This window comes from Schistocerca gregaria, unplaced genomic scaffold, assembly GCF_023897955.1.
Source record: "Schistocerca gregaria isolate iqSchGreg1 unplaced genomic scaffold, iqSchGreg1.2 ptg001597l, whole genome shotgun sequence".
Taxonomy (NCBI): Eukaryota; Metazoa; Arthropoda; class Insecta; order Orthoptera; family Acrididae; genus Schistocerca; species Schistocerca gregaria.
In genome coordinates, this window is record NW_026062875.1 from 12,501 (window position 1) to 20,000 (window position 7,500).

The 7,500-nt window shown below is 52.8% G+C and overlaps 3 non-coding genes across 3 annotated transcripts in view; all 3 read right to left on the reverse strand.

Moving 5' to 3' along the window:
- LOC126333465 (large subunit ribosomal RNA) overlaps positions 1–790 on the reverse strand; it is a 4,222-nt gene extending 3,432 nt beyond the window's left edge. Inside the window, exon 1 of the ribosomal RNA XR_007564225.1 lies at positions 1–790. This exon is cut by the window's left edge and continues 3,432 nt beyond it. This is a non-coding gene — a ribosomal RNA (large subunit ribosomal RNA).
- Positions 791–978: 188 nt separating this feature from the next.
- LOC126333462 (5.8S ribosomal RNA) lies at positions 979–1,133 on the reverse strand. The gene has a single exon (XR_007564222.1). It is a non-coding gene; the product is annotated as a 5.8S ribosomal RNA (ribosomal RNA).
- Positions 1,134–1,495: 362 nt separating this feature from the next.
- Positions 1,496–3,388, reverse strand: LOC126333464 (small subunit ribosomal RNA). The gene has a single exon (XR_007564224.1). It is a non-coding gene; the product is annotated as a small subunit ribosomal RNA (ribosomal RNA).
- Positions 3,389–7,500: the final 4,112 nt, after the last annotated feature.

The following is a 7,500-nucleotide window of genomic DNA, read 5'->3' on the forward strand; positions in this document are numbered from 1 at the left end:
GCTTGCCGGGAGCCCGAGCGCCCAAAGGGGCGAATCGACTCCTCCAGATATACCGCCGAGCAGCCAGCCAGGACACCGGGGCTCTGCCCAACAGACGCGAACCGAGGCCCGCGGAAGGACAGGCTGCGCACCCGGGCCGTAGGCCGGCACCCAGCGGGTCGCGACGTCCTACTAGGGGAGAAGTGCGGCCCACCGCACACCGGAACGGCCCCACCCCGCGGCGAGTGGAAAGGCAACCGGACACGACCCCGCCGCGGATTGCTCCGCGCGGGCGGCCGGCCCCATCTGCCGAGGGCGGGGGCCAGTGGCCGGATGGGCGTGAATCTCACCCGTTCGACCTTTCGGACTTCTCACGTTTACCCCAGAACGGTTTCACGTACTTTTGAACTCTCTCTTCAAAGTTCTTTTCAACTTTCCCTCACGGTACTTGTTCGCTATCGGTCTCGTGGTCATATTTAGTCTCAGATGGAGTTTACCACCCACTTGGAGCTGCACTCTCAAGCAACCCGACTCGAAGGAGAGGTCCCGCCGACGCTCGCACCGGCCGCTACGGGCCTGGCACCCTCTACGGGCCGTGGCCTCATTCAAGTTGGACTTGGGCTCGGCGCGAGGCGTCGGGGTAGTGGACCCTCCCAAACACCACATGCCACGACAGGCGGCAGCCTGCGGGGTTCGGTGCTGGACTCTTCCCTGTTCGCTCGCCGCTACTGGGGGAATCCTTGTTAGTTTCTTTTCCTCCGCTTAGTAATATGCTTAAATTCAGCGGGTAGTCTCGCCTGCTCTGAGGTCGTTGTACGAGGTGTCGCACGCCACACCGCCAGCCGGCTGTGCACGCTACCGAGAAAGTACCGGTATGCGAACCGCCAGGCGACGGGCGCGCATCGCACGTTTAAGGAGACGCGGCCGGCCACACAGGCGACCACGACACTCCCACGTCTCCGAAGCGGGACAAACGCCGCGCGCTTCAGTATACGTAGCCGACCCTCAGCCAGACGTGGCCCGGGAACGGAATCCATGGACCGCAATGTGCGTTCGAAACGTCGATGTTCATGTGTCCTGCAGTTCACATGTCGACGCGCAATTTGCTGCGTTCTTCATCGACCCACGAGCCGAGTGATCCACCGTCCTGGGTGATCTTTTCCTTTTCAGTCTCCCACTGTCTCTTTCAAGACAGTAGCATTTGCGGGACTGAGGCGTCTGACGGCCCCTGTTCCACTATTTTTTTTGTGTCCAACGGCCTCACAGCCGATGGGCGTCGTACGGCTCCACACCGGAGCGGACAGGCACTCGGGCGAACGTCATTCAAAACCGGCGCCAGGCGCCAGGTACCGCAGGCCAGCCGCTCCAGAGCTTCAGCGCTCGTACCACACAACAACAACACTTCCGCTAGTTTTGAGAGGCACGCGTGGTTCCGCACGCGGCGCACGGCCACTGCCGTACAGGTAGCGTGTTGCGCGACACGACACGCACATCGAAAGACATGCAGTCTAGTCGGTAATGATCCTTCCGCAGGTTCACCTACGGAAACCTTGTTACGACTTTTACTTCCTCTAAATGATCAAGTTTGGTCATCTTTCCGGTAGCATCGGCAACGACAGAGTCGATGCCGCGTACCAGTCCGAAGACCTCACTAAATCATTCAATCGGTAGTAGCGACGGGCGGTGTGTACAAAGGGCAGGGACGTAATCAACGCGAGCTTATGACTCGCGCTTACTGGGAATTCCTCGTTCATGGGGAACAATTGCAAGCCCCAATCCCTAGCACGAAGGAGGTTCAGCGGGTTACCCCGACCTTTCGGCCTAGGAAGACACGCTGATTCCTTCAGTGTAGCGCGCGTGCGGCCCAGAACATCTAAGGGCATCACAGACCTGTTATTGCTCAATCTCGTGCGGCTAGAAGCCGCCTGTCCCTCTAAGAAGAAAAGTAATCGCTGACAGCACGAAGGATGTCACGCGACTAGTTAGCAGGCTAGAGTCTCGTTCGTTATCGGAATTAACCAGACAAATCGCTCCACCAACTAAGAACGGCCATGCACCACCACCCACCGAATCAAGAAAGAGCTATCAATCTGTCAATCCTTCCGGTGTCCGGGCCTGGTGAGGTTTCCCGTGTTGAGTCAAATTAAGCCGCAGGCTCCACTCCTGGTGGTGCCCTTCCGTCAATTCCTTTAAGTTTCAGCTTTGCAACCATACTTCCCCCGGAACCCAAAAGCTTTGGTTTCCCGGAGGCTGCCCGCCGAGTCATCGGAGGAACTGCGGCGGATCGCTGGCTGGCATCGTTTATGGTTAGAACTAGGGCGGTATCTGATCGCCTTCGAACCTCTAACTTTCGTTCTTGATTAATGAAAACATACTTGGCAAATGCTTTCGCTTCTGTTCGTCTTGCGACGATCCAAGAATTTCACCTCTAACGTCGCAATACGAATGCCCCCGCCTGTCCCTATTAATCATTACCTCGGGTTCCGAAAACCAACAAAATAGAACCGAGGTCCTATTCCATTATTCCATGCACACAGTATTCAGGCGGGCTTGCCTGCTTTAAGCACTCTAATTTGTTCAAAGTAAACGTGCCGGCCCACCGAGACACTCAACAAAGAGCACCCTGGTAGGATTTAAACGGGGTCCGCCTCGGGACGCGAAAGCACCCCTTCGGCTCGCCCCACCGGCAGGACGTCCCACGATACATGCCAGTTAAACACCGACGGGCGGTGAACCAACAGCGTGGGACACAAATCCAACTACGAGCTTTTTAACCGCAACAACTTTAATATACGCTATTGGAGCTGGAATTACCGCGGCTGCTGGCACCAGACTTGCCCTCCAATAGATACTCGTTAAAGGATTTAAAGTGTACTCATTCCGATTACGGGGCCTCGGATGAGTCCCGTATCGTTATTTTTCGTCACTACCTCCCCGTGCCGGGAGTGGGTAATTTGCGCGCCTGCTGCCTTCCTTGGATGTGGTAGCCGTTTCTCAGGCTCCCTCTCCGGAATCGAACCCTGATTCCCCGTTACCCGTTACAACCATGGTAGGCGCAGAACCTACCATCGACAGTTGATAAGGCAGACATTTGAAAGATGCGTCGCCGGTACGAGGACCGTGCGATCAGCCCAAAGTTATTCAGAGTCACCAAGGCAAACGGACCAGACAAGCCAATCCGATTGGTTTTGATCTAATAAAAGCGTCCCTTCCATCTCTGGTCGGGACTCTGTTTGCATGTATTAGCTCTAGAATTACCACAGTTATCCAAGTAACGTGGGTACGATCTAAGGAACCATAACTGATTTAATGAGCCATTCGCGGTTTCACCTTAATGCGGCTTGTACTGAGACATGCATGGCTTAATCTTTGAGACAAGCATATGACTACTGGCAGGATCAACCAGGGAGCTGCGTCAACTAGAGCTGAGCAGCCGGCCGCCCGGGAGTGTGTCCCGGGGGCCCGCGCGAACACGCAAGCGTCCGCTCAATTATTCTGCAAACAGGAGGAGGCCGAGCTCCCCTGCACGATACACCTCGAAACCCTCTCAGGTCCCGGCGGCGCGCAGCGCCGTCCTAGGTACTTGGTCGGTTTCGAGAGAGGCGCAATCGCCCGGAGTTAGGCGAGTAGACGGTTTTAGTGCGAACACCCTTGCTCCCAACTGAGCTTGCCGCTGCCGACAGAGGCCCGGGAGCGTGCTGTCGTGGCATTGCCGGCGGGAGACAACACGCGCCACCTATGGTGACCGGCAGCTCCAACGCCAGCGCCACACAAGGGCAAAGCCCCACTTGGGTGCAGAAGCGAACTCTCCCAGCACAGCGCACGCGCCAACACGTCCGCACAACTGCGATACAAACCACCTGCGAGAACCGCTGGGGCGACCGAGCAGCAGACGGCGTCGCGGCGCCGAGTGCCAGGCGGCGGCGCATCCTCAACGCACACAGTCCTCAATCAGACCAGCACACTGCAGATGTCCACCGCGCTTCGCACCGGGCTCGGCTGAACCAACTTTGGCCGCCAGGCGCCGCGTGCAGGGTGCGCCGCAGCGTAGCTGCGCCGCCTGCCGGGCCCGTCGGCTGGCGCTCCTGCCACTCGGCGCCCCCCACCAGCCGCCTGTTGCGCGTGCGCCCACGCAGCGCGCGGCCAACACGCCGGGCGGCCCCCCTTCACCGGCCGGGAACAGTCCCACCAAGCCACCGCCGCGTATCGCTTCATACCCACATGGGCCTAGTCACGCGTGTGGATGTGGCGGGTACCGCTGAAACAACCGGTTAATAGCTGTACCGATCGTCGCCATCACAGATTCACCTCCAGCGTGAACAACCGCTCAACAACGGATTTCCAGTTCATTTGCGTATCTTGGGCAGTAAACGTAGATGTCCACCTACATTTGCGAATTCAACAATTCTTGCATGCCAGGATGTCATGTGTCACGACACGCTACATCAGACCACATACACACTGCGACATGTGCAGAAGAGAACACGTGGAAGGTGGCCCGCGCACGTATGCGATGTACCTTCCGCGATCCACTGTCAACCGGCATCTGCGGCATGTCCCAGATATGGAACGCGGTCCACCAGGGTAGCACTTTGTGTGAGGCAATACGACAAAGTCGGAATACACGCGTCACTACATCAGACGGCTCACGCTGACCTGACCTGACCTGACTCACCGCACCACCACCCCCAGCGACCCAGGGTGACATACAATGCGTTCGTACGTTCCTCCCACACGCCTCTACGGCGTACCACAGTGCAACCTAGCTGTTATTGGGAGACGAGACAAGTAGCATCAAGCACAACATATGGAAATTGAGATTCGACACCGTTGGGCACAGCCAGCGTACGGTCACACGTATCACACTACTTCACTCTGTACGTAACGACCGATGATCGGTACAGCGTGTGGGTTACGCGTACGACATCAGCGGACAATGGACACAGACCATACCACGACGTACACTGAGGGCGTCGACATCTGAATGCAACTGAACAGCTGCGAGGCTCATTTAACACTCAAACGCCAGACCGACCAGCTTGAGAGGACAGAGACACAAAGAGGGGGACAGAGGGGGACAGAGGGGGGGGAGGGGGGGGGTCGGCGATATAGTCCTATTGCAGTACAATTGACAGTGGATAGCAGGAATATGTGGAAAGTAAGCAACACTCGCAAGACATCTACATGAGGATAACAACGACACCAGAGATTCCGAGCAGTGAACTATGTTAGGCAAAGGGACAACGTGGGTTAGGTTAAGGGACAACGTGGGTTAGGTTAAGGGACAACGTGGGTTAGGTTAAGGGACAACGTGGGTTAGGTTAAGGGACAACGTGGGTTAGGTTAAGGGACAACGTGGGTTAGGTTAAGGGACAACGTGGGTTAGGTTAAGGGACAACGTGGGTTAGGTTAAGGGACAACGTGGGTTAGGTTAAGGGACAACGTGGGTTAGGTTAAGGGACAACGTGGGTTAGGTTAAGGGACAACGTGGGTTAGGTTAAGGGACAACGTGGGTTAGGTTAAGGGACAACGTGGGTTAGGTTAAGGGACAACGTGGGTTAGGTTAAGGGACAACGTGGGTTAGGTTAAGGGACAACGTGGGTTAGGTTAAGGGACAACGTGGGTTAGGTTAAGGGACAACGTGGGTTAGGTTAAGGGACAACGTGGGTTAGGTTAAGGGACAACGTGGGTTAGGTTAAGGGACAACGTGGGTTAGGTTAAGGGACAACGTGGGTTAGGTTAAGGGACAACGTGGGTTAGGTTAAGGGACAACGTGGGTTAGGTTAAGGGACAACGTGGGTTAGGTTAAGGGACAACGTGGGTTAGGTTAAGGGACAACGTCGGTTAGGTTAAGGGACAACGTCGGTTAGGTTAAGGGACAACTTGAGTTAGGTTAAGGGACAACTTGAGTTAGGTTAAGGGACAACTTGAGTTAGGTTAAGGGACAACTTGAGTTAGGTTAAGGGACAACGTGGGTTAGGTTAAGGGACAAATTGAGTTAGGTTAAGGGACAACTTGAGTTAGGTTAAGGGACAACTTGAGTTAGGTTAAGGGACAAATTGAGTTAGGTTAAGGGACAAATTGAGTTAGGTTAAGGGACAAATTGAGTTAGGTTAAGGGACAAATTGAGTTAGGTTAAGGGACAAATTGAGTTAGGTTAAGGGACAAATTGAGTTAGGTTAAGGGACAAATTGAGTTAGGTTAAGGGACAAATTGAGTTAGGTTAAGGGACAAATTGAGTTAGGTTAAGGGACAAATTGAGTTAGGTTAAGGGACAAATTGAGTTAGGTTAAGGGACAAATTGAGTTAGGTTAAGGGACAACTTGAGTTAGGTTAAGGGACAACTTGAGTTAGGTTAAGGGACAACTTGAGTTAGGTTAAGGGACAACTTGAGTTAGGTTAAGGGACAACTTGAGTTAGGTTAAGGGACAACTTGAGTTAGGTTAAGGGACAACTTGAGTTAGGTTAAGGGACAACTTGAGTTAGGTTAAGGGACAACTTGAGTTAGGTTAAGGGACAACTTGAGTTAGGTTAAGGGACAACTTGAGTTAGGTTAAGGGACAACTTGAGTTAGGTTAAGGGACAACTTGAGTTAGGTTAAGGGACAACTTGAGTTAGGTTAAGGGACAACTTGAGTTAGGTTAAGGGACAACGTGGGTTAGGTTAAGGGACAAATTGAGTTAGGTTAAGGGACAACTTGAGTTAGGTTAAGGGACAACTTGAGTTAGGTTAAGGGACAACTTGAGTTAGGTTAAGGGACAACTTGAGTTAGGTTAAGGGACAACTTGAGTTAGGTTAAGGGACAACTTGAGTTAGGTTAAGGGACAACTTGAGTTAGGTTAAGGGACAACTTGAGTTAGGTTAAGGGACAACTTGAGTTAGGTTAAGGGACAACTTGAGTTAGGTTAAGGGACAACTTGAGTTAGGTTAAGGGACAACTTGAGTTAGGTTAAGGGACAACTTGAGTTAGGTTAAGGGACAACTTGAGTTAGGTTAAGGGACAACTTGAGTTAGGTTAAGGGACAACTTGAGTTAGGTTAAGGGACAACTTGAGTTAGGTTAAGGGACAACTTGAGTTAGGTTAAGGGACAACTTGAGTTAGGTTAAGGGACAACTTGAGTTAGGTTAAGGGACAACTTGAGTTAGGTTAAGGGACAACTTGAGTTAGGTTAAGGGACAACTTGAGTTAGGTTAAGGGACAACTTGAGTTAGGTTAAGGGACAACTTGAGTTAGGTTAAGGGACAACTTGAGTTAGGTTAAGGGACAACTTGAGTTAGGTTAAGGGACAACTTGAGTTAGGTTAAGGGACAAATTGAGTTAGGTTAAGGGACAAATTGAGTTAGGTTAAGGGACAAATTGAGTTAGGTTAAGGGACAAATTGAGTTAGGTTAAGGGACAAATTGAGTTAGGTTAAGGGACAAATTGAGTTAGGTTAAGGGACAAATTGAGTTAGGTTAAGGGACAAATTGAGTTAGGTTAAGGGACAAATTGAGTTAGGTTAAGGGACAAATTGAGTTAGG